This window comes from Sus scrofa, chromosome 13 (assembly GCF_000003025.6).
Source record: "Sus scrofa isolate TJ Tabasco breed Duroc chromosome 13, Sscrofa11.1, whole genome shotgun sequence".
In the NCBI taxonomy this organism is placed as follows: Eukaryota; Metazoa; Chordata; class Mammalia; order Artiodactyla; family Suidae; genus Sus; species Sus scrofa.
The window spans coordinates 60,152,697-60,177,759 of NC_010455.5; the positions used below are offsets into that span (position 1 = coordinate 60,152,697).

The 25,063-nt window shown below is 38.1% G+C and overlaps 1 long non-coding RNA gene across 4 annotated transcripts; it reads right to left on the reverse strand.

Moving 5' to 3' along the window:
- On the reverse strand, window positions 447-24,189 carry LOC106505658. Of its 4 annotated transcripts, none has more exons than XR_002337641.1 (4): window positions 20,670-24,189; window positions 12,048-12,157; window positions 8,882-8,992; window positions 447-1,138 (listed from the first exon to the last, which is right to left on the reverse strand). It is a non-coding gene; the product is annotated as an uncharacterized LOC106505658 (long non-coding RNA). The 4 variants fall into 4 exon arrangements; XR_002337642.1 differs by lacking the exon at window positions 20,670-24,189 and having other exon boundaries at window positions 447-532; window positions 921-1,138; window positions 12,048-16,704; XR_002337640.1 differs by lacking the exon at window positions 20,670-24,189 and having other exon boundaries at window positions 447-535; window positions 921-1,138; window positions 12,048-16,704.

The window sequence follows — 25,063 nt, forward strand, 5'->3', positions numbered from 1 at the left end:
TCATTTCTTTATAACTCATGCCCTTACTATAATTTTACCCCATATTGATATTTCAGGGACTAGGGATAATAACTTCTTCAACTCTACTAAAAGAGGTAAAATTTAAACGTTGTCCTGTTATGCAAAAATGCTTTTAGAAGCAATCCATAGCTTCAAAGAATTCCCAAAGGCAAAATTGTCATTGACACTATTTAAAGAAATACTACTTAGATTTGGATCAGCAGGGTTAAAAAGACATAGAATTTGGGAGATGTTTACCCAGCTTTAGGGAGACAGAAGAAGAGAGTATGCCTAATGGAGCTTTAAAGGTCCATGGGATTCAAAGCAGACATTTCAGCTAAGCACTGAAAATCTCATTCATGCATAGACTCCTCAACCTGCCTTCCCTGTTTCTCCCAATAATCCTGATAGAAGAGGAAATTAAGTCAGATGTCATGATGTCTTACCAGATTTTTGTTGCTATTATTTTCCTTCTTGATCATTAAGGAAGTGTTGTGATGTTTTCTTTCCTGAAGGTTTTAGTTTTCCTTTGCTACTACAATAAAATTACCACAAAGTTAGTGGCTTAAAACAACATCAATTTATCATCTTAGAGTTCCCCTGGTCAGAACTTGGTATGGATCTCACCAGGCTAAAAATTAGGGTGTCAGCAGAGATGTGTTTCTTTCTGGAAGTTTGGGGGTAGAATCTGTGTTCTTGCCCATTCAGGTTGCTGACAGAATTAAGATCCTGTGATGTAGAACTGACATCCCCGTTTCCTTGCTAAGAGACATTCCCAGCTTCTAGAGGCAACCTGCATGCCTTGGGTTGCAACCTTTAGACTCAGAGTCACAAAATGCCAATGGAATATGCCTTAGACATCACAAAGTTTCACCACTTTGTGTGCATGGTAGTAGTGCCCAGCCCTTCTCCATTCCTACCTTCCGCCACTTTGTCTTCCACCAGCATAATGACAGGACAATTGTCATCCATCAAACAAGTTCAGAGGCATTCATGTGGCTGTACTTTCTAGGGTATTAGTGTTTTTGCAGGAATGCATAAATAAGGCTCCTTGGGGGAAATTCCCTTTACGCGTTTTCTTCCACGAGTCTGGGGTAACTTGCCAGTTGAGGAGCTACACCTCTGATATTTTGTTCTCCTGTGTCAAGATAAGAAAGTTGTGCTTCTGTTTGGAGCTGTAAGAATATCACCATTCAAATAAAAACAAACCTCAGTGGCTTAAAGTTTCTGGGCATTGAGATATATTCCCTTATGCTCCAGGTCTCCTTCTCTTGGGTGTGCTTTGTCTCATAGGAAGATGTGCCCTTCCCAGAAGGGTTTGTCCTTAGTACTAGAGTGGCAAGGTCAGAAGACTGAATATCACTGTTAACTTGGGGTAAAGTCACCAATCAGCTTCCTAGACTTGCTTTGCTTCTAGACTCAGCCAGGTGTGAGTAAATGTAGAAGCAGCACTTCTCAGGTCAGCAGGGTACCAGGCAGCTTAGGGGCAACTACTACAGTTACACACTAGTTTGGGGAGCAAGGCCATCCCTAGTAGCAAAAGCATTATTTTGCCAGATGGCATTCCCATTCTCTGGAACTCAAAAGATATTAAGTAGCCAGGTACTGAAATATTCAAGGACTCATTGAAATACCTTGGACCTTAAATATTTCAGCTTTTCCCTTTCCATAACCCTTCATTTCATAGATGAGAAACAGTTTCAGAGATGCAAGTTCACTTAGTGATGGTTATCTTGCTGGCTCTGGGCTCAGCAGACATTATAAACTATTATCTCCATACACTATTGAATGAAGAAATAATTGAACACACTTCAATTACTTGGTACAGCTGGGGAATAGGTAATTCTGGTTAACTCAGGGATAAACCATTTAGCAAGTGAAACAACCTGGTCCATGGATATCACCACTCAGCCTTGGAGCCAAAAGATCTTTCAGGGAGGCCTACCCTCCCAGGTTGGGAATTCTCTTCCCTGGGCTTTCAAAAACATAGCATTTTGACAAACACCAATCTTCAATCTAGGGAGAAGACCATCCATCACACTGTTAGTACACTGGAAAGGCTTCTCACAAAGGTGCAGAGGTACAAAGGTGCAGAGTTGGCTGCTGACAACTTTAGCTGATCAGAATAAATCTAGGCAACAAAACAAAAATCTGTTTTCCAAAGTTCAAAAAACAGAAAGGAAAATGCTTCAGCAACCTAGTAGAAATAATAATTATTCCTAAAATATCATCTTATTCAAAACTAAGAGCTAGAAAAGAACCAGAAAAATTGGCCCATGTTGATGAAAGCAATTAGAGAGATGGCGAACTTCTAGATAACTCTGCTGTCCTCAGTCAGCTGTCTCAACTGAGAATTAAATGAGGCTTTTGAGGAAATCTTTATACCTGCTGAGTACTCAGAAAATAGATTAACAACCTTGTCAGCCATAGCTGTACTTTTGTAACAAAAGCTTCATTTTTGATTTGCCAGAGGCCCCACAGTTAGTGAGATCCTCTTTATAAGGAGGAAAGATCACTGAATTTAGGGTTCCAGGAGACATTGACTTTTCAACAGGTCGCATGCTAACCCAGGGACTTTGCACCAGAACACACCTCTTCCCAAATGTTTTCATTGCTAACTCTACCTTCCTATCCAGCCCCCAGCTCACATTTAACTCCAGAGAGTCAGCTACAACCTTAGGAAAGGAGCCTCCATCCATGCCCGCCCCATGACTGGGTTTTAATTTCAACATAACATAGTCTTGAGTGTCTGGGATTGAATCCATTGCTTATTATGCACAAGTTACTTAACCTCTCTGGGTTGCCTCATCTTAGTTGCCTCATCTAAAACAGTAAACCATTCCCTACTGCAGAGTATTTTTTTCAGGGATTAGATGATAATAGATATTCAGCATTTATACCTGGGACTCTCAAAGACTGACAACCCAATAAATCTGAGCTATTAATATTTCCATAATCTTTATTTACTTAACTGCTTGCTTTTCCCATTTTCCACCCTGCCAAGTACAATGGAAATTCCCCAGGAGGAGAGAGCTGGTCATTCTTATTCACAAAAGCATCCCTAGTAGCCAGAATAGTGTCTGGCACATCACTCAAAGGATTTGCTGAATGAATCAATCACTAACCTAGGGTAGGTCCCAAATTATTTGAGCCTCAGTTTTGTCATCTCTAACAAGGAGAAAATGGCTCCCAATTCATACGGTTTTGAAGAGTCAAATGAGACTTTACATCCCTATTTTTCCAGCTAGAATACATGTGCCCTGGGGAATAATTTGGAATCCTGAGACTATGAAAACCCAAACAGAATACATAGCATAGATACTCAGAGTTTTGATTTTTGAAGAACATTGAGAGGAAAAAGAGTTTTGAACTTTTATACTTGTAACATAATACTTTTTAAAAGTTATTAATTTATATTTTGCTCTTTGTGCATTTTCCTGTGCCCTATTTAAGAAGAAGTATGGCATTTTTATTCTTTTACCTCAGGAGTTGATGTGCTGGTGAGTGAATGAAAGCAGCTTACTTTTGTTCTCAAAAAAAAAAGAGGAAATTTTGAGGGTGATCATGCTAAATGGGCCAAAGAGAAAGAGAGGATAGATATAAGGAGAGGAAGAAAGATTCTCCCATTGAATGGAAGAGATTCTTCCTGTGGGGTGAAGACGAAAAGGGGACATAGGTTCATACAGAGTAACTATGACACCCATAGGGCTCTTGAAAGTGGAAAATATAAGAGTCTGGGGCCTTTAGATAGCTCTAAGGGACAAGAAATCTCAATAATGATTAAAATTAAATTTCTCACCAGCCAGGCAAACTAGGCACTCAGAGGAGTTGAATATTGGTTTCAAGAAATAAATATGTCATTTTTACGAAGTTATAGAATAAAAATCACTCCAATCCATTGTCTTGCAATGCCTCACAAAGCTTACTCAAATCCTTGCACAACAGGCAAAATACTGCTTTTCCATGCCAGTCTTTTGTTTGTTTCATTTTTATTTTGAGCATATGTGTGTATATAAGAAAGAATTGTACAAACTCAAAGACTTAAGAAATTAATTCACAGTGACTGAATGGAAAATGTGCTTTGCAATTCAAGAAAGCCAATGGTCACAGCACCAACACCTTATTAGACAAGCTACTTCCAGGAGAACAGATTAAACTCAAATCACTGGCAGGGGCAGAACTACAAGCATCCATGTTAGGTGGTGACTATAAAATGGAGAAGCAGTTCTACAGTGGAGGACACGGAAACTGCAACGTCATCAAATTCCGCGTAGGCCCCAGCTGCGGTTAGAGACGACCAAACCAACAGGAAACAGGTCCCTGACATTTCTAACCTTATCGACCAGGGCATGGATGGAGGCCCCAGGACAAAGATAGCCTAAGGAACTGTTAAGCCTCAAGACATACATAGCAGAAGAAATTGTTAAAATTTCACATAATGACCTAAACTTCCTTCCCCCGTATCCCTCTCTCACGTTCCTATTTCCTTGGAACACAGGCAGAGAGCCTGGGTCCTCTCTGCTCAGTGCTCCCGGCTACTCCGTTGGTCGATAAACCTGCTTGCAATCTCACTGCTCCAGTCTCTTCAACGCTGTTGTCCTAACAATACACAGTGGCCACTTGGGACTTTTTGATACCCACAAACTAGTTTGATGTGTGCTCTTTCCATATAAACCAGATCCTTTATGTAAATTTGTTATGAAAAATTATTGTATTCATGGTAAGGTAAGGTCTCTCCCATTCACCACTTTTCTTTACCCCCAAATTCCTTTGATGAGTATTTTCCAGAGGTGATCAAAGAGGTTGAAAACAACAGAGACGTTTCAATCTACTAATAATATAAGAACCTTTTGCAAATGCATTTAGAATGGGCACTGGAGCCTAAAAGTGCTGTACTTGATCACCTGTGGGTATTGCTTGGGGGCACTTCTCTTCAGTGATGAGGTTTTGAAATTCAAACTTACTGAAGTTTCTGTACAATGAAATGGAATGTCATCTTTGGTATGTACATCAACACAAGACTCGGGGCTCTTGAAATACCTCAGTCCAAGACACAGAAGAAAAACAGCCTGAACACTGAACTTGTTATGTTGGCTGTTTAATTTGGTCTCTTTTGGCTCAATTGTCCCCAATAGGTAGATTCGATACAAAAGTACCACACCAATAACTTATAAGTACAAAACTACATTCTTCCTAGTGGAAAATTTAATATTTTGATAAACAGAATAAATACAGATTGACAAGAAGACAAAATTTATGTAAATTTAGGACTTGAAAAAGATGTTTGCTAAATATTCAGTAGTCCACTGCCGCCTATTTCCATCCAGGCGGTATTTGTTCACTCACTCACTCTTATGAGTATTTTTAAAACACAGTGAATACATGAACTTTAAAAATGGAAAATAAATGGTCTCCAAGTTCAAGGTATTATTGTTACACAAAGTTATTCAATGGGCTTTCTAAGAGGGTTCTTTGTTCCTTCTCCCCTAGAGCATTGTCTCTTATTTTGACCAAATACCAGAGCTGGTATTTGGTGTTATACACAGTAACACCATTGGTTGGAAAAATACTGAAGTACTTGCACAGTGGCTGGTAAGCTGCTGTCATTGCAAGCTCCTCCCACCCCATTTGTGAGCCCCAAGTAGTTCCCTGATTCATTAACTCTGTCCACTGGGCCTCTTGAACCCCAGAGACTTTTGTTTTCATTGGACAGTATCTGTGCATCCAGGTTGTTCAGTACTGTGAATATTCTCCACATGTTACACCCTGTCTTTTCCTTTCCCTCTGAGCCAGCCCTTCATCTGTACTTTAAGAGCAATCTTATAGTCCTCATCTCAGTCAGGGTGCCCTCCATGTCAAAGCCTTGAGTGACTAGTGAAGGGACAGATGTGTGCCACCTGACTCAGCCTTGAGTATTTTGCTGGAGTCACTGAACAAGAGGCATATGCTTTCCACTGGGATATAACTGGTGGAACAAAGGCAGAGGCTGGGAGGCACCATCTTTGCCACAGCAGTGGAAGAGTCTAATAGAGTATTAGAGCCAAAACAGACAAATCCAAGTCTAGGGGTGACATACTGTGAATCCTTAGAACCTGGTACTTGATGCTGGCTAGATCATTTTGCTTGAGTTAGGTTATTACATGGAACAGAGTTCTAAAATAGAAAATTTTAAATAATTTCTCATCCCCCCAAAATGAACCATTTTTTTTCCCATAGGCTCTTGAGACTTCATAGCTGGTTTCTTCCTCTTCAGGTGAGTCTCTACCATTCATTACTATGAAAGTCATAAGTTAACGAGTTCACAGAACACACCACTTAAGGAGGATTACCTTGCTAGGCTTCCCAAGGGTAGCATGAGACCTAGATATTTTATAATAGCATCTGAGTTGGAGAACTACAAAGAATAGGGGTGGGGAACTCCAGGAGAGAAATTTAATAAACTCTGCTACAAAATTACCTGATTTCTACCTGGGAAATTACAATGTGATTAAACTAACTGCTGGGAACTAAGACACAAAAAGCAAAATGGTCTCATGCTGGGGGAATAGCCTCTGTCCTCCATTTTTTAAGTTGCAAAGATAATGGAGAAAGAATAAGAAGTAAAAGTAATATTTAGGAAATAGAAGTTGGTATTTCTAACTAGTACTGTGTTTCTCTCCAAGAAGATAGAAGTAAGGAAAAGGCAGACTATGATGACTATATGATTTGAATTTTACTCAGCTCTATGCCACTCTTTCATTAAGCAAGCTTAGGACATGTATCATCAGAATAACTTCAAAATGTGGTACCTGAACCCAGAGCAGCATCACCTGGGAGCTTTAAAAGGTAAATTATTGAGCCCCACCTCAGGTCTACTGAATCAGAAGTTCTGGGGGTGGGTCCAGCCATCTGTGTTTTAATAAGCCCTCCAGGTGACATAGATGCACATTGAGTGGTTGAAAACCACCACATCAAGAGTTCTTGAACCAAGCTTCACATGAACAACACCTGGGGAACATTTCCAACTCTCCAGGAGGCCCAACATACCAATTATATCAGAAGCTTAGGTAGTGGGAATCAGGGAATCCCTATGTGATTGACAAATTCACCCACGTTTGGGAGCAACTGTATGTGGGTGTCACTGGGGAGATCCCAAAAGTCTGGCTTTTGTTCTGCTGGCAATAACTTCAAAGTACGATTGAAGCTTGAACCAAGCTTCATAGGAACAACATCTGGGTGGTCAGGTGGAGGCAGGGCTGGAGGCGCATCTCTGAGATCATCAGCCCTGCAGTGCATTCAACATCTCAGAGCCTTCCTAGTTCTTATCGACAAGAGCTGGTTTCCTCCATTATTTCCTATCACACTCCTCTAATTCCTTCATGACATTCATCCTTATCAATGTTCATATACATGTATGTTTATCATCCACCTCCACAAGCAAAACTATAACCATGGATAGCATGGGCATTTTGCTCACCATTGCTCCAGTAGTGACTAGTTTAGTGCTTTCAATAAACTCTGAAATATTTGGTGGTTGCTCGAATACATCTTGATATAACGCTCTCCTCAGCTATTATGTTTCAAAGACTTGGCTGTGCTAAATTATACAAGCGAAGTGTCCAATGCAATGAACCCGTGATATAAAGAAATGTATCAAACCTACCTTTTAAGCAGTGCTATCATAAAGCATCAAAATTCCTAATTTTCACTTTGACTAAGCACTAGGTAAGCTGGGACTTTCTTGCAGTCTAACTCTTTCATATTAATAAGCCTTTCTTTTTAAGTATCCAAGTCCCTCCCACTTCTAAAATCTCACTTTAGACAAGATAATCTTTGTAAGGAACTTCAAATAACCTTGGCCTATTTTCTCTGACTGCCACCCACAAAGTTCAGTTAAAGGTTCTTTCTGGTGTGGTTAAAGTGATCCATCTTTTGCCTAAGTGAAAAGAACTACCATTGGGTCATATATCAGAAACAGGTGGGAAGTAGCTCATATTTATTACCTGCGGTCTTTTTCCTTAAAAATTCATTTTTCATTAAATCACTTAAACCGATAGAAGTTAATAAATTCACTCATGCATTGCATCCCTGAGGATTAGATCATAAAGTTGAGTCAGTAATTGTACGACTTAGTCTTAAAACTGGTAACAAAAACATCGACAGTAATGAGTACATTAAAATGTTAATATATAGCTTGCCTAGTCACACTTTTACTATCACTTTACCCTGCGTTATAGGAGCATGAGAATAGCTTACATAAAATATTTACTTTAATAAATGTTCAATACATTTTACACCCAGTGGGGAAAAAAAAAAGAAGAAACTTAACCAACCTCCACCCCCAAACAAATTTAATCCCTCACAAGACGTCTTATAAGCATAAGCATTAGCCAGGAACCTTCACCAGCAAGTCAATCCGCTATCCTGGCAACTTTGCATCACATTCACTTTGTTCCAATTTATTTATTTCTCAGGTTATACAAGCCCCAATCAGTGTTCCTACATTACCCCCAGGTATTTGCCCCGACTACTCAGGCTGGAGACTGTAACATGCTGCAGAACTTGAGATTCTTTTACAGGCTGACTTTCTGAGGCTGTAATGAGCACAACACTTACTTCTTTGCTTAAAAGACAACAATAAAGAGGGAGGAGAAAAGATTCACTACCTTGTGTTCTAAGACCTGAGGGAAACCAGATGTGCTTAAATATTTAATTTCACATGAGAATGCAAAACACCATACCTATGTAATGCCTTTAGAGTTTAATTTAAGAAAAAGAAAAAAGAAAAAAGATGAGTTTATGTGAAAGAACTTTGAAAAATGAAGACTGAAAAGGTAGGGAAGCATGACTTGTACTTAGCCAACATATTTCTTTGTAAGAACATTGTCAAAACATGTCCTACCTGTCTCAATTCTGCTGTTCACCTCAACTCTGGAGCCTGGAGAAAACAGAATGATCCTTTCCACAGGATGCAGCGTGGGTCTCAACTGCGTGGGCTCTCTGGGAAGGGAGGCTGTAAGGAAACATGAAAGCTCCTAAGAGGTTTCTGCCTGCAGGTGCTGGCAATACACAGACAGACACACCTTTGTCTAAGTAGGCCATTCTCAGCACTGGGAACAGACACCACCAAAGAGGGGAGAACCTCCCGCCCAGCACAGCTGAGCTGAGCCTGCTCCTTTAGTCCTGCCTCTGTCAGCCCAGGGAACTCATCTCATCACTTTTCATTCCCTTTGTCTCTCCTGACCACCCAGCAACATTATGGCATATGGGACCCTTCTCACCTGCTCTAATTCCTTGCTACTCAAAGTGCGGTCCATGGACCAGCAGCACCTGCATCCCCTGAGAAATTGTTGGAAATGAGGGTCTTGGCCCCCACCCTACCAGCCGAATCAGAATCTGCTTTGTACCCAGACCTTTAGGTGATCTTTTTTTTTTTCTACTCTTTTTATTGTGGTAAGTACATATAACATAAAATTTTACTACCTTAGCCATTTTAAGTGTACAATTTAAGTATATTAAATACTTTTATAACCACCATCCATCTCAATAGCTGTTTTCATCTTGCAAGACTGATACATTCTACTCATTAAACAATAATTTCTCTCTCCCCCAGGCCCTAGCATTCACCATTCTACCTTCCATTTCTATCCTTTCAACAACTCTAAGTATTGCATTCATATAAGTCGAAATGGATTGTATTTGTCTTTTTGTGATTGGCTTATTTATCAGCGTAATGTCCTCAATGAGCAACCATGTTGTATCATATGTTAGAATTTCTTTTTTAATGCTGAATAATACTACTTTGTGTGGCTATACCATATTTTGCTTAACCAGTTATCTGTTGATGGACACTTGGATGGCTTTCACATTTCATAATTGTGAGTTATGCTTCAATAAATATGCTTGATTGTACAAATATCTCTTTAAGATCTGCTTTCAATTCTTTGAGGTATATACCCAAAAGTAGAATTTCTGGATCACATGTTAATTCTATTTTTAATTTTCCAAAGAACCGCCATACCATTTTCCATAGTAGCTATATCCATTGTACCTATCAACAACACACAAAGGTTCCAGTTTCTTCACATCCTTACCAACACTTATTTGTTTTGTTTTTTTTTAATATAGTAGTCATACTAAAGGATATGAGGTGGTATCTCAATGTAGCTTTGATTTTTATTTCCTTAATTATTAGTAATTTGACTATCTTTTAGCGTACTTATTGGCCATTTGTATATCTTCTTTGAAGTAATATCTTTTTAGATCCTTTGCCCAGTTATTTTTTTTTTTCTTTTTAATTTTATGGTCACATCTGCTGCCTATGGAAGTTCCTGGGACCAGGGATAGAATCTGAGCCACAGCTGCAACCTACGCCACAGTGCTGACAAAACCACATCCTTTAACTCACTGTGCCAGGTGGGGATCAAACCTACACCTCTGCAGCAACCCAAGCCACTGAAGTCAGATTCTTAACTCACTGTGCTACTTTTGCTCAGTTTTAAATTGAGGTTTTTATTATTATTATTATTTTGTTGTTTTAGAAGTTCTCTGTGTATTCTGAATATTAATCCCTTCTTTTGACAAGTATTTTTTTTTCCACTCTAAGTTGCCTTTTTACTCTGTTGATAACAACGTTTGTTACTCAAGTTTTAAAATTTTCATGTAGTCCAATTTGTCTGTTTTCTCTTTTGTTGCCTGTGCCTTTGGTATCATATCCAAGAAATCTTTGCCAGATCCAAGGTCATGAAGATGTTGAGCTCTCTCTTCTTCTGAGAATTTTATAGATTGAGGTTTAACATTCAAGTCTTGGATCCATTACAAATAAATTTTTTTTTTTGGTCTTTTTAGGGCCACACCCACGGCATATGGAATTCCCAGACTAGGGATTGAATCAGAGCATAACTGCTGGCCTACGCCACAGCCACAACGATGCAGGATCCAAGCTGCATCTGCCATCTACACCACAGTTCAGGGCAACTCTAGATCCCCAACCCTCTGAGTGAGGCCAGGGATCTAACCTGGGTCCTCATGGATACTAGTCAGGTTTGTTACCTCTGAGCCACAATGCGAACTCCACAAATTAATTTTTATATATGGTGTTAGATAAGTGTCAAACTTGATTCTTTTGCATGTGGATATATCCATTTTTCCCAGAATCACTTGCTATAAAGACTGTCCTTTCCCATTAATTAAGGTATTCATAGGTCTTTTCTGAGCCTTTCCCTGGACATGCACAGCACAATCACTCTCTAACATTTCCATATGTGCAGTTGTTTTAAAAAGAACAAGTCTTTTATGTTTGTCTTCCAAGAGTGGGGAAAGAGTACAACGAAAGGCATGGTGAAGGAGTGCATTAGTTTAAATCACCTGGGAGTCACTTCAGCCAGAGAGGGAGAGGGTCACATCAACAGTGAACACATCTACTATGGCAATGACTGTGTACTTCAACATCTCCGTGACCAGAAGTAGCAGTCATTGCACTGATTCCCAATATTTGGAGGATAGGGTCCTTTTTGCCCACCCTGGCTCCTGAAAGCTACATGCAGGTTTGTTCCTTTTCAAGAACATATGCTAATTTTCCTGGAATGAGTAGGGGATGAGTGGCTGATTACTGTGCCAGAGGTGGGAAATGGGTAGCGGTTACTGCACTGGGTACTGAAATGGACCAATATTAACCACAATTTATCACCCAAGCCTATAGGAAAACACACTCTCCCCAGTACCATTTCTGTGCCAGTGCTCATATATCCATTATCTCAGTTAAGTCTCACAACAAGCTAGTGCAGGAGATACTCTTTTTACTTTCAGTGTGTAGAGGAGGAAATCAAGTGTTATAAAAGTGTGGTCTCCTGAGTAAGAACATTCATCTCATAAGTGTTGCCTGAGATCTGAAACCATGGATATCCAACTCCAGAGGTATTAATATTATTGCCTGTCTTCCCCACCCATTCTAGATTTGAGTTTATCATCTCTCCTGCAACAACCCTATTGCCTTTGTATGGGTTTCTATTGATGCCATATGAGATTACCACAAATTTAGCACCTTATATATTACACACATTTATTACCTCACAGTTCTGTGGGTCAGAAGTTCCAGGGTGCTGGACTGACTTCTCGGCTTTGGTCTCACAAGAACAAAATCAAGGTCTCAGGCAGACCAGAGGATCTGGAGAAAAATCTGTTCATAGGCTCAGTTAGAATATCGGCAAAATTCAATTCCGAGTGGTTGAAGGATGGAGGTCCCTGTTTTCTCCCTAGTGGTTGGCCAAGGATTGTTCTAGAGGCCTCCATATTCCCTGGTTTGTGGCCCCTCATGTTCCAAGTCAGTAGGAGCGGGTTAAGTCCTTCTCACACTTTGAATTGCTATAACTTTCCCTCTGCCTTATCTCTCCTATTTCCAGCCACAGAAATATCTCTGCTTTTAAGGACTATTGTGATTAAATTGGACCCATGTGGATAATCCAGGATAGCCTCCTTATTTTAAGGCCCTTAACTGTAATGCAATCCGCAAAGTCCCTTTTGCTATGTTATATAACACGCTGCCAGATTTCAGGTTTTAGGCCATAGACATCTCTGGGGACCTTCCTGTCCACCATCCCTTGAACTTCACATCACTCAATTGTATCACCCCTTTCTTTCTTTGTCATATCAGTAATATTTTCTATTCTTCTTACAGTCACTTAAATTTGTGGTATTGTACTTTTTTGACATTTTCTTCCTGTATCAACTCTGACATCACCCTAAGATATATTTGTGGCCACTCTGACCTTCTTTTTCACTACCAAGTATTTTGAACTCCAGTGTACTTTTCATGGTCATGCTTTGTTTTGTGCTTCCAAATGGGAACCTGCAGAAAGAAGTAGAAGTTGTCACTCAGATGCATATGAGGCTGAATTTTGATAACAAGATTACCGGCTTTTATTTGATAGTTTGTGTGCGCATATTGGATTAAAATCAAATTTAAGAAGCATGAACAATACCTGGTAATAGAGGATATGATTATGCAGCATCCATCAAAACATGTCAGTAAACTGATTTTTAAAAAATCAAGAGTAAACAATTTCATAGACTCAAATGTCAGGTTTTGGTAGAAAGAAATATGATTTTGGAATGAAACCTTTTAACAGTTCTGTGGGATGACAGGAATTGATTCTGGCATTGACGTTTGAATTCCCTTGCTGCTTTTAAAAACATATTAAGCAGGAGATCAGACTAAATTTGGTTACATCAATATGATTTTAGAGAGAGAATATGATTTACATGCTGTATAAAACCCATTTTCTCCATTAGGGATAGAGAAATGGGCCATCTTCGTGATGAAGTCATATATGATCTCAGTTAAAGAGGAGCCATGGAGGTGCTCTTGTATGTAATGAACACTTAAGAAGATGCTAAGATTTTCTCTGTGGGTTGATGTTTTACTGCATCAATTTATCCACTGTAGCTACCCGGGAGGCACCTATCCCATTGTTTCTGGACTGCCACCAAAGTGCCAGCCACAAATTTTCATATTTTACAATAGGAGAAATGGCATCTTGTAAAATGAGATTTTTATAAATTACACATAAAAATAAGCTATTCAAGCCCTGAGAAAAGTTTTTTTTTTTAATTGAGCTTGACTTTACTTCCTGAATCCAATCACACAGCTCAAACAGTTTGTAAATTTTTCAAACATAAATAATGTTTTTGTTTTTTTAAAAAAAATCACATTGTGGAGGTTTTTCTGATTTAGTAGGTTTAGAGTATTTAGAAGGTCAGGAATCTGAATGTTTAATAAATACCCCATCCACCCCATCTAATTCTGTTGATGATCATCACAGATGGACCGTGCTTTGAGTAATAATGTTCAAGTGCTACTTTTCCCAGCTGCTTTTTCAAATTATGGGAGAGGGAGAAAGGAAAAAAAAAAAAAGGAAGGGAGAGAAGGGGGAAACAAGAAGGAAGGAAAAGAACTAAAACTCTGACCTTCAAAAACAAAAACAAAGAAAGTGTGTTCCGTGTTCTGTCTCCCTACTCCCTCTTATACCACAGACCTAATAATAATACCTCCAACTAAAAGTCAAAGTTCATTTTTCATTAAGAATTCATAGCTTCTGGAAAGCTGTGAGGCTCTAAGAGCTCTTCAATGACTCAAGTGTAAATGCTTCTAAAAGGCTAAAGTAAGAGCCAAAGTTCAAGCCATGTCCCCCATATCTCCCTGGAATGGGCTTCTATTCAAATAGATATAATAGCAATTTACTTTCTCTTTATTATTCCCCTTTCAAAAACACCAAAAAAAAATCATATATTATAGTCTCAGTGAATGGTTACCCTGATTATTTCAAAATGCAAATGATTATAGAAATTTGGAGCTGGGGCAATAATGACAAATCCTTACTGACAGTGTAGTCATTGAAAAATCATTGGAGCAAGGTACCCATTCAAGAGTTTTAATTTGCAATCAAGTCAAGAGCTATTCTAGGGAAGCAAGAAACTGTTTGAGGAACAGAAGTTCAACCCAAAATGGGAAAGCAACCCAATAAGGGAGCCATGAAGAATATCCAAGAGATTAACATGTAAAGCCAATCTATCAAGATTTTCAAGTTACTAAATGAGGTCACACTGATGAATGTCCTATAGGTAGTCTTTCTCAAGCAAGTGATTTAGATCCTTTTAATGAAATATAACACTGAACACAGGAAGTAAATATCCAATTGTAAGAATATGCTACTTGCTTTCAACTTTAACACTTATTCAGCAATTATTGGATGTAAGTGTCATGCTATAAGGTTGGGAATGAGAGGTTGTATAATTAATAAGACATGGCGTGATGCCCTCTAAGGAACTCACAATCCAGCAGGGATCTAACTGTGAGTAAATATGGAACACTCCATTCTTCGGATTCAAAAAGGAAATGCGAGCAAGAAAATAAAAGGAACATTTTTTTAGTGCTTCCTCCCATGCCTGGCATTATGCTAAGTTGTGTGTATTTGTTATGTATTGTTGGTCAAATAAGTGGCCACTTTTCCATTATATCCTAGAAGCATATTGCTGGAATGTAAACAAACAATAAAAATAACCTTCAGTTTCTTGAAGCCTTCCTCATTTCTAAGTTCATAGCTTGTTTTACTACAAAATATCACCTTATCAGGAAATACCTTACTGTCTAAATATCCAATAGCAAATTCAGAATTCAAAAGAAAGAACACAGTCTGTTTGCTGGTCTGTTTCTTCACACTCATAATTCCCAGAGGGCTCTCTGGGGGTCTCGTTTTCTCATGAAAAGGTGTTTTTGAATGTAGGACCTAAAATGAAGTCAAGGTGAAACCTGAAGCCTTAACATAAAACCACCTTACCTCAGGAGCTAACCTCACCCCCAGGGATATCCTGTCTTGAGTTTTCCAACACCACACCTCTCTCTAAGCCAAATGCCCGCACTGCAGGGACATAGCAGAGTCTGAGACTGTACCATATTGCTGCGCTCCCTCTGGATGTGAGCTTTTTGGAAAGAAACCAGCTCTTCCTGTCCTTTCTCCAAAGTACAAAACTGGGAGCACTGAGCACAGAGCAATGCAGTCTTCTCAGGTTGCCCTTGATACCTCCTGGAGATAAAACGCTACCATTTTTGAACACTTGAGGTCCTGGCTGCAGGATCCTAGGTCTTGAAGGCAAATGCTGACCACCTGCTCCAAAGGCAGAGTGGAAAATTTGAAAAGGGAACCAAGCAGTTCAACATTTGTGCTTCAATTTCCAAATCACTGAGAGAGTAAACTCAGTAATACCTCTCTGCCTCTTAGAATGAGATGACTAATGCAGATTTTTGCCTTTCTAAAATTCCAAAATCCACTGAAAGTCAATGTTTTATACTCTGCCAACACTGCAGAAATTAATGGGCTTCCCTGTTCAGAATAAGCAATGAGGATTTTGTCCTAATTGGGAGGAGTTCAAAATGTTGTAAAAAATTTTTTTTCTGGTCTCTTTTCAATTCATTTTAATCTTTGTCTGTTGCATAGCCTTGAAAATTAATTTTCTGAAAGGGTGGCTTTATATATCATTATGACTTTCTCAACTAATCTTTCTGTGTAGGACTATAAAGTCAAAAATTGGTTCATTACAAGCAGGAAAATAATAATTTCTCTTTTGGCAATTGCTTCTTTTGATTAGATATATTGATTTGATTACTCAAAATGAAGAGAGACCTTAAGTACTCTTTGGAACAGTATTTTCTGTTGATTTTCCATAATGTTAATAATAATAGCAGTGATAATAATAAGAATGAACTAATTTAATTGACACAATTTATCAAGTAATGCAAATGGTGATGCATGAAACTTTTCTCCTGTTATTTTTTTACTTTTAAGATACTTTTCAAAGAAAGCCAGAATATTTGCATGATAATATATTCTATATGGCAAAACTACGCTAATGAAGGCATATTCTGGTGTCTTTAGACAGCTGATGATTTTCACTGTGAAGTTATATTAGGATTAACTATAGAAGCATATTTTCTGTTGTATTCAGTTTATATGAGATTAACTCTGTGGGATGATTATTTCCTCCACACATAAACATGTTTTATGGAAGATTGAAATGCAAACCAGATTTTACATATTCACTTTCTTTATAATGAAGTGGACATCTTTAATGAACAGAGAACATTAGATGGTGATATAAAAAAGAAAAACCTAGAATGCCCATTGTGGATCAGCAGAAATAAACCTGACTAGTATCTACAAGGATGTGGGATTGATCCCTGGCCTCATTCAGTGGGTTAAGGACCTGGCATTTTTGTGAGCTGTGCTGTAGGTCACAGATGCAACTCAGATCTCATGTTGCTGTGGCTGTGGTGTAAGCCAGCAGCTGCAGCTCCAATTTGACCCCTAGACTGGGAATTTCCATATGATGCAGGTGCAGCCCTAAAGAGCAAAAGAAAAGAAAAAAAGAGAAAAGAAAAACCTACAGATAATAATTCAGGGTGAAATTTCCCCAAGTGTGGTAGAAGTAGCAATTGTAATAAAACGAAATCACTGCATATGGTACATGGACAAACATTTTTATTTTCATGGTTATCTACTTATTTGATTACCCTTTAGGGAACACAGAAAACTAGTTAACAATCCTCTAAATTATATGGCCCAAAATGCTTAGAAAAAGTAATAGTTACAAAAAGTGAGTTGATTTAGGAAAAACATTAAGAAAGTACTATTGGGGAGTTCCCACTGAGGCTCAGAGGGTTAAGGACCTGACATGGTCTCTGTGAGGATGTGGGTCAATCCCTAGGCTCACTCAATGGGTTAAGGATCTGGTGTTGTCGCAAATTGAAGTGTAGTTTGCAGATGCGGCTCAGATCTGGCGTTTCTGTGTCTGTGGCGTAGGCCATAGCAGCAGTCCCAACTTGACCCCTGCCCTAAGAGCTTCCATGTGCCACAAGTGTGGCCCTAAAATAAAAAAAAAAAAGTACTTTTTGAGTGGTATTGAGTTAAGGCAAACATTGCAAGGTGTCCTAAGAACAAGTGGAGTTTGGTAAACACTGGCACAGTGGTACAGAGTGGCACAGTCCCTGACCTGGCACCCAGACTCACTAGATGACCAGCACCATACTAAAATGGAATTTTAAAAATCCACCTAAAGCTTTAGTAGGGTGCTGGCCACCTAGTGAGCCCCCAATGAATGGAAGATATAATTACTCATCACAATGAAGTCTCAGCTCAAGGACCCATCCAGCAACCAAACAAACTCCTTGCCCTGAGTGGTTATGGGCACAGAAGAGCATTGTTAGGAAAATCATAGATAGCTGCTTAATTTTTTTTAAGAATAATTGATGAAAACATGGAAACAAATTGGCCTTTAATAATAATTCTTACATTTTTAGCTAAAAATATGTGTACTCTAGGCATGTATTACACAGCATTAATCTTAAGTTCCTTTTGTATAGGGACTGTGTTCTTTTAGTCTTGAAGGCATCTTAGTTAAACATCTTGAAGATTTCCTTATCTACCGTGACTTTGGAAGGCCATAAATATTCACAAAACATATCATTTCTGACTAGATGTTTTTGCACCATTGGTAGGAAAATCCTCATATATCATTTATCATAACCAGAAGTTTTGTAAATATTCTCAATATTGTTATATTCTCTGTGCTACATCTAGCTACCCTGTTTTTCAAACCATCCACACAAAGTCCTAAAACATCAGTGATAATATCTGATTATTCTAAGCCAATTCATCTTTTCCTGTTCTGCCTGCTCAGAGAGTGTGAGTTCTTGGATGAAGGATTAAAAAAAAAAAAAAAAAAAAATCCTAGATCTTTTTCTGTACCTTAATCAGGCACTTCATAGGTGATAAATACTTCCTTACTAGTTGGTTTTCTAAGCAGAGAGGGGTAAATTACTCAGAAAGCAATCCCATATCCCCCAAGAATCAGTTTTTAATCACTGTTATTCTTCAATGTTTTAAAATCTTTTTTAGATAGACAATAGGAATAACAATGATATTCACCCTTTTCTTCCCTGAATCACACTAAAACCCAGAGGATTTCTGATTAATGGCTCTCATGGGACCTTAATAAATGTTATCCAAACTGATTTTTAGGTGACACTTGAATATGAATGCCTATTACCTGCCTTTTAGGATTTATAAGGGTGGATGATTACATATTTAATCCTCCTACCAGTATTTCTGAATGTGGTCTAAAATGAGCATATTAAGTACTTTAAAGAGAATTGTTCCTGGTCACTAAAGTCTGATATATAATAGCAGAAATGCAGAGAAAATCAAATACTCATTGATAGAGAGCTGTGCACATATTCGATGGTATATGCCCTGTCGCTCTGAATAGAAATGAACCAAATATGAGTGTATTCAAACCCCGGGGCATCCATGTATCAAATACAATCAATAAGAAGCAAGTGTGAATAGTACAAAGTGTTTTAAACAAACATACCAAACTGTGAATAGTGGGTCCCTGTGACTCAAGAGAGAAAAACAAGAGGGTGGCTTTTAGCTTTTGCTTTATGTATTCCTGACACAAACTGTTATTATAATAATTTTAATAAGCATTTACATTTTTATAACCTTTTAAAAACAACAAAAGGCATTATAATAAGGGTAGTCTTAGACTAGTATTATCGCTTAGATTTATTGCCATGCTCCCAGAAGTCATTATCTACACAGCCTCCTCCTTTACATATTTTGTTTCCTCACTTCATAGCTCCAAAAAGATGTGTTGTTTCATGGCCATACTCCCTGAGCTGTTTTTTCTTTCATTGCGGAGGGCAACTAAACAGAGTATAACTTAGAGCAAGTGTGGGCTTTGGTTTATGGCCTAAAACCAAGAGTTCGAATTTTAGCTATGTCATTTGCAAATTCAGATTTTTGGTTGGCAAGGAATGGAAACCCACTGAAGCTACCAAGCGGAGGGAAGGTTGTTGTAAGAATACAGGTCACACCTGGAAATGAATTGCAGCTGGACCACCTGGGAAAGGCAGGCAGAAGCAATGAAACTGTCAGAGACACAGCCACTCCCACTCAACTATATGCTTCTCTTTACCCCTCTGCAAAATAGTATCCCCTTCCCCATGGTTTTGATATCCAAGAACTCATCTGCACATTACTTTTCCTGTCATGAAACCTACTCAGGCCTAGAATTCATGGGATATTTCAGTTTCTCACAATTCTTGGATCTCTCATTATTGAGGGATCACAAGTATTAAATGAGACAACAATTTGTTGAAAAGGCTGTCATATTTCTTGACACAATATGCAGAAGACCCTCAATCTCCTTAAATTTAAGTTCAGTATCTTCAACTGCAAAAGATAAATAGTATGAATGTTATAAAGTTTCTGTAAAATTCTTAGTATGATTTCTGCCATAGAGTAATGCTCAGTAATGTTAGGCTATGTTCTTATGATTGTTATTATTATCAACTCCATCATTATTATTATTTTAAGGATTAAAAAAAATGAATGACTTGCTTCATCCAAAGGGATAGATTTCATTCACGCCTCAATTTTCACATAGATTCTGGAGCAAAGAACATTTTATCACCTGATAGAGAAGTATACAAATCAGTCTTGATGGATCTATAAAATAATTCGCTATACATCAACAGTTTCCTAAGGCCAGGCAAAAGTGGGAAAAGACAGAAATGCTCCTATTCCTGTCTGAGGTAAAGACATGTGGAATTGCATGGAGACCGTAAAGTATTTAAAGCAAAGGAAGTTGGGATGCCCTCATTAAGCACAAGCCAGGAGCTTGCTTACAATGAAAGAAGGGGCGGGAATTGCTGCTGTTTGGTCCTTTCTGTGTCTTGGTCCAGTGAAAATGAATCTGATGAAACACATAACAGGTGGTTTCCTGCTAAATTGTCAGATACCTAGAAAATTCAATAACGAACAATCTCTGAACCATGAGGTAACCCATTTCAGATCTACAAATGAAAAGGGCCCAGCATGAACTCTGGGGATGCCGTAACAGACACACATGCAGACATGTTTTAATCTCATGTTTCTTATGAAATTAGCAAACAACATGCTTAGTGATACTCTAAACATAACATGCCGCCATCTGATTAACGCAATGTGTCAGCTCAGCTATCAACACTTAACATTTATTATGCTCAATGACATTCTTGTCTTAGCTCCTAAAATAACAGGTGTTTCAGCGAGGAAAAGTTAAGACAAAAGTGAGAAGTGAAGGCTTTCACATACCTTTCCTCAAATTTCGCAGCCGCACAGTTTTTGACAGAGGGCTTCTGACTGCTCAATTTGATGGCCATACAAGCTTATAAAAGCCGAAGTACAAGGTTTCCCAGGGGACGACATAATGAAATAAATGCACTCATGAATATGTATGGTTGGAGGAGGCCATCTGTTCTTCACCGACCTCTTTTCTTTCAACAACTCACAAACACCCAGCCCCACCCCCATGCCTTTCCTATGTTCCAGAAAAAAAGTCTTCATATGAAGATTTTAAAAGTCAGTAATGTTTCATCTCAGGCAAGAAATATAATTGCAAGAGAAATGTTTTTATGGTCAGACTAAAAATAATAAATTAATAAATCAAAGAGTGCTTGTGCACACCGTGAACCTTGAAATTCATTGCTGTTCTCCCATCCCTCAGGAATGAAGCTTCTTAACCTAAACTGAAAGCCACATGAACCTGCCTCCTGGGCTACAAATATGAGAGCAGGAGAAACTTCAGTAACAGCAGAGTAGATAACATTCTACCATTCATGAATTCCAAGTTAGTTCCAGTGGCTGTATATTCAAGTTCAATATGAAGTATATCCCCTGATCTCTTTGGAATGCTTTACCATCACTAATTTTGAAGGCAAAGGATGAGGACAATCTTACTGTTCAAAGGTGAAAAGAAAATGTTTTGAGAAATGACATAGAGTTATCAAAGAACAAGAGAGAAATTTCTTGGGAAAAATTATTAAAAAATGATTAAAATTATTTGGACAACTGAATACTGTTTGAAATGCACAAAGAACACTTTTGCATATTTATGGAAATCTTTTGGTAAATCTTTTATAAAGTGAATTCATATGAAAAGCATAATCATTCCTAATTCCTTTGCTTTGTAGTTTCAACTTTGAAACTGTTTTACCTTCTAAAAGCAAGGAATGCCTCTAGTGAGTCTCTGTTTTTAAGAAAAAAATAATCTAAGGTTAAACTCTTCTAAGAACAAAACAGGACTTGGAAACAACAACAAAAACATAGTCGTAGCAGCAGCCCTTGTACGATTATTAAATTTTCGCAGAGTAGCCAGCTTGTAGATAAAGTCTGTGATAAATTGTTTTATCGGGAAACTGAAAACTATAGGAAAACAATATCTTAAATTCCAAAAACTAGTAAGATAGTTTGGAAAGACCATATGTTCTGGAATGAGAAGACCAAGGTTTAAATACCTTCTCTGCTTAGTTAGCAGTGGGATCTTGGTCAATCCACCAATAGTTTCTAACACTCCATATTTTTATCTTTTGAATCGGAAGAGCAATACCAACCCCTTGGTGCTAGTAGGATGATCTGATAAGGTAATAAAAAATGTGAAAGCACTCCGTTAACAAAAAAAATGGACTTTCTAAAATAGGCCTGAAAAACATGTTAAAATGAATTAGTTTATAAATTACATTCCTAATAAAAATAAAAAGCATTTACTTCTCACCATGGGGCAATTTACTTAAATAGTTACGTGTACAGGCTAAAACAGTTTCTCTCGTCTTTGCTCTCTGTAGCCTGCTACAGTAGCAAGATACTGAAAATAATTTGAGGTATTAGAATTGTGCCCTACCTATATGAATCTTAAGAATGCTCCAGAACACCAGCACCACATCCTAAAAGGATGCTATGAAAGAAGAAGAGAGTCTCAGACGACCTTGCAGAAGTTACTTCACATCTCTGTGGTCAGCTGCCTCTCTATGGGAACATGCTTTGCCTGACATTGTTTCAAAGGCCTCCTCAGGCCCTGAAATTCTGAGATGCTGAGAGAGCAGTGGGGTGAACAAGCACTAGGCTGGGACCCACCCACTGGCTCTGCAGTTTTGGATATAGCAAGTTAAGGACCTCTCTGGGCATTAGTTCTCCCATCTGGAAAGTGGAGACGGGGATCTGAAGACAAACTCCCCGGTGCCACGTAAATTATTTCAAAAGGCTTAAAACAATGTAGGCAGGAACTCTTTCATTAAAAACAAACAAACAAAAAATCTCATCTTCTTTTGTGGAATTAAAATCAGAACTTGAGAGTTGTGTAACTCTGTGAGTCTTTTTAGGGGTCTAGAGAAAACATGTCACCGGTTAAATTTTTTTTAAAGGCATACTGCTATGTTTTTAATTTTTAAAAAAGTCACAGAAATGCTATGTCCTTGGAATTATGTCAGCAGGTCTATAAAAATTTCCACAATTGGAACATCAAAAACATATATTCCAAATACTTCAAAGTGGTACAATAGCTTTTACCCAAGGGAGATGGGAAAACTTCAGTTTGACAGAAATGCTAAATTTTGATGGTTGGATGATTTGTTTCAATTGTGAAAATCATTCTAAATTATATTAGATCAGTTTCCAGAATGCAAATCTTCATATTGTGCCAGATTCTGTACAAAAAAAAAAAAGAAAAAAAAAGAAAAAAAGGCATTTAAAGGTAATTTAATTCAAGGTGTTATGACAACGAGACAAACGACCACTTCAAAAAGAGACACTGTAGACATCAAAGGACTTTGAAAACAAGTACAAGGACTCAGCAGAATCTCTACTCTATGTTAGTCTTGATTCCACAGCACACACAGAAAAGTGGGTAAAGTCAATGGTAATTTTTTACATTGGGTGAACAGTGGGCGAAGTCAATGGTAATTTTTTCTAGACCAGCTAATAATAATTTATTTGGAATCACTTCTTTTGGGACTAAAGCCTGAGTAAAGCCAAGGCTTAGTCAATAAAATCATAGTGAATGGGTCCAGAATTGCAATTCAAAATTTAGCATTAAACTTCATTCTGTCTTCTGCTCAATTTTATACATGTCATTCTAAATTCACTAGTAAAACAAAGTTGAGAAGGATATCTAGAAGACAACCTTTCTCTTCTTTTGAGATCACTTTAAAAAAACTTTACCAATGTGCAATTTACATAACATAAAACAATAGTTTTATGTATTCAAAATATTTGGTAAATTCACAGAGTTGTTTAAACATCATAATAATGCAGTTTTAGAACTTTTCTGTCACTCTGAAAAAAAACCCTTTTGGCCTTTTGTAGTGAGTCCCACTTCCTGCCTGGGCAACCACTAATCTGCTTCCTTTCTATAGGATTACATTTCTTGGATATTTCACCTAAATAGAATAGTACAACATGTAGCCTTTTGCTCTGTCTTCTTTCACTTGGCTTAATATTTTTGAGGACCATGCAGGTTGTACATATCAGTATTTAATTTCTTTTTACTGCTGAATAGTATTCGATTGTATGGATATAACACATTTTTCTGATCACCTGTGGACAGACATTTGGTTCTTTCTAACTCTTAGCTACTATGAATAATGGTCCCATGAATATTTGTATGTAAATCTTTGCAGTCTTTATATCAAGATAGGTTTCATTTCCTTAGGGTAGTTATCCAGGTGTAGAATAGCCATGTCAAGGGAGGCAAGAACATAAAATGGGAAAAAGAAGGTCTATTCAGCAAGCATTGCTGGGAAACCGGGACAGCTGCATGCAAAGCAATGAAACTAGAACACACCCTCACACCATGCACAAAAATAAACTCCAAATGGCTGAAAGACTTCAATATACGACAGGACACCATCAAACTCCTAGAAGAAAACATAGGCAAAACACTCTCTGACATCAACATCATGAATATTTTCTCAGGTCAGTCTCCCAAAGCAATAGAAATTAGAGCAAAAATAAACCCATGGGACCTCATCAAACTGAAAAGCTTTTGCACGGCAAAGGAAACCCAAAAGAAACCAAAAAGACAACTTACAGAATGGGAGAAAATAGTTTCAAATGATGCAACTGACAAGGGCTTAATCTCTAGAATATATAAACAACTTATACAACCCAACAGCAAAAAAACCAATCAATCAATGGAAAAGTGGGCAAAAGACCTGAATAGACATTTCTCCAAAGAGGATATACAGATGGCCAACAAACACATGAAAAAATGCTCAACATCGCTGGTTATAAGAGAAATGCAAATCAAAACTACCATGAGATGTCACCTCACACCAGTCAGAATGGCCATCATTAATAAATCGACAAATAACAAGTGCTGGAGGGACTGTGGAGAAAAGGGAACCCTCCTGCACTGCTGGTGGGAATGTAAACTGGTACAGCCACTATGGAGAACAGTTTGGAGATACCTTAGAAATCTATACATAGAACTTCCATATGACCCTGCAATCCCACTCTTGGGCATCTATCCGGACAAAACTCTACTTAAAAGAGACACATGCACCCGCATGTTCATTGCAGCACTATTCACAATAGCCAGGACATGGAAACAACCCAAATGTCCATCGACAGATGATTGGATTCGGAAAAAGTGGTATATATACACAAGGGAATACTACTCAGCCATAAAAAAGAATGACATCATGCCATTTGCA